Source organism: Alosa sapidissima, chromosome 20 (assembly GCF_018492685.1).
Source record: "Alosa sapidissima isolate fAloSap1 chromosome 20, fAloSap1.pri, whole genome shotgun sequence".
Lineage (NCBI taxonomy): Eukaryota > Metazoa > Chordata > Actinopteri > Clupeiformes > Clupeidae > Alosa > Alosa sapidissima.
The window spans coordinates 31,477,485-31,479,984 of NC_055976.1; the positions used below are offsets into that span (position 1 = coordinate 31,477,485).

The 2,500-nt window shown below is 46.3% G+C and overlaps 1 protein-coding gene across 1 annotated transcript in view; it reads left to right on the forward strand.

Annotated features, from left to right (window-relative positions):
* mrvi1 (murine retrovirus integration site 1 homolog) overlaps positions 1-2,500 on the forward strand; it is a 189,063-nt gene that overhangs the window by 32,107 nt on the left and 154,456 nt on the right.

A 2,500-nucleotide genomic window follows, 5' to 3' on the forward strand; every position in this document is an offset into this window, starting at 1 on the left:
GGTCTCATACTCCTCTAAACGCTAGCAGTCTCATACTCCTCTAAACGCTAGCAGTCTCATACTCCTCTAAACGCTAGTGTTAGCAGTCTCATACTCCTCTAAACGCTAGCAGTCTCATACTCCTCTAAACGCTAGTGTTAGCAGTCTCATACTCCTCTAAACGCTAGTGTTAGCAGTCTCATACTCCTCTAAACGCTAGCAGTCTCATACTCCTCTAAACGCTAGTGTTAGCAGTCTCATACTCCTGTAAACGCTAGTGTTAGCAGTCTCATACTCCTCTAAACGCTAGCAGTCTCATACTCCTCTAAACGCTAGTGTTAGCAGTCTCATACTCCTCTAAACGCTAGCAGTCTCATACTCCTCTAAACGCTAGTGTTAGCAGTCTCATACTCCTCTAAACGCTAGTGCTAGCAGTCTCATACTCCTCTAAACGCTAGCGTTAGCAGTCTCATACTCCTCTAAACGCTAGTGTTAGCAGTCTCATACTCCTCTAAACGCTAGCAGTCTCATACTCCTCTAAACGCTAGTGTTAGCAGTCTCATACTCCTCTAAACGCTAGTGTTAGCAGTCTCATACTCCTCTAAACGCTAGCAGTCTCATACTCCTCTAAACGCTAGTGTTAGCAGTCTCATACTCCTGTAAACGCTAGTGTTAGCAGTCTCATACTCCTCTAAACGCTAGCAGTCTCATACTCCTCTAAACGCTAGTGTTAGCAGTCTCATACTCCTCTAAACGCTAGCAGTCTCATACTCCTCTAAACGCTAGTGTTAGCAGTCTCATATTCCTCTAAACGCTAGTGTTAGCAGTCTCATACTCCTCTAAACGCTAGCAGTCTCATACTCCTCTAAACGCTAGTGTTAGCAGTCTCATACTCCTCTAAACGCTAGTGTTAGCAGTCTCATACTCCTCTAAACGCTAGTGTTAGCAGTCTCATACTCCTCTAAACGCTAGCAGTCTCATACTCCTCTAAACGCTAGCGTTAGCAGTCTCATACTCCTCTAAACGCTAGTGTTAGCAGTCTCATACGCCTCTAAACGCTAGCAGTCTCATACTCCTCTAAACGCTAGCGTTAGCAGTCTCATACTCCTCTAAACGCTAGTGTTAGCAGTCTCATACTCCTCTAAACGCTAGCAGTCTCATACTCCTCTAAACGCTAGCGTTAGCAGTCTCATACTCCTGTAAACGCTAGTGTTAGCAGTCTCATACTCCTCTAAACGCTAGCAGTCTCATACTCCTCTAAACGCTAGTGTTAGCAGTCTCATATTCCTCTAAACGCTAGTGTTAGCAGTCTCATACTCCTCTAAACACTAGCAGTCTCATACTCCCCTAAACGCTAGTGTTAGCAGTCTCATACTCCTCTAAACGCTAGCAGTCTCATACTCCTCTAAACGCTAGTGTTAGCAGTCTCATACTCCTCTAAACGCTAGTGTTAGCAGTCTCATACTCCTCTAAACGCTAGTGTTAGCAGTCTCATACTCCTCTAAACGCTAGCAGTCTCATACTCCTCTAAACGCTAGCGTTAGCAGTCTCATACTCCTCTAAACGCTAGCAGTCTCATACTCCTCTAAACGCTAGCGTTAGCAGTCTCATACTCCTCTAAACGCTAGTGTTAGCAGTCTCATACTCCTCTAAACGCTAGCAGTCTCATACTCCTCTAAACGCTAGTGTTAGCAGTCTCATACTCCTCTAAACGCTAGTGTTAGCAGTCTCATACTCCTCTAAACGCTAGCAGTCTCATACTCTTCTAAACGCTAGTGTTAGCAGTCTCATACTCCTCTAAACGCTAGTGTTAGCAGTCTCATACTCCTCTAAACGCTAGCAGTCTCATACTCCTCTAAACGCTAGCGTTAGCAGTCTCATACTCCTCTAAACGCTAGTGTTAGCAGTCTCATACTCCTCTAAACGCTAGTGTTAGCAGTCTCATACTCCTCTAAACGCTAGTGTTAGCAGTCTCATACTCCTCTAAACGCTAGTGTTAGCAGTCTCATACTCCTCTAAACGCTAGTGTTAGCAGTCTCATACTCCTCTAAACGCTGTCTTCTGCACATCTCTCCTTTAAGGACTGGGCTTCAGTCTTTCCAGAATTAGATGCCCCCCCCCCCCCCCCCCCCCCCCAAGTCTATTAACTGAGGGATACCCCACCCCCCCCCCCCCCCTGAGCTGACCCCCACCCCCCCCCCCCCCCGCTCCTCGGGTCTTCCTCAGAAATGGAATCTTCCGCTGGCTGTTTAGATGAAGCACTCTGAGTGCAGCAGAAATAGGCTCTCTCACATCCAAGAGGGTGACACACACACACACACACACACACACAAATGCATGCACTCAAGCACACACACAAATATACACACACATGCACACACACACACATGCACACACACATAGGCACACACACACACACATATGCACTCATGCACACACACACACACACACACACACACACACATATGCAATCATGCACATATACACACACACACACATATGCACTCAAGCACACACACAT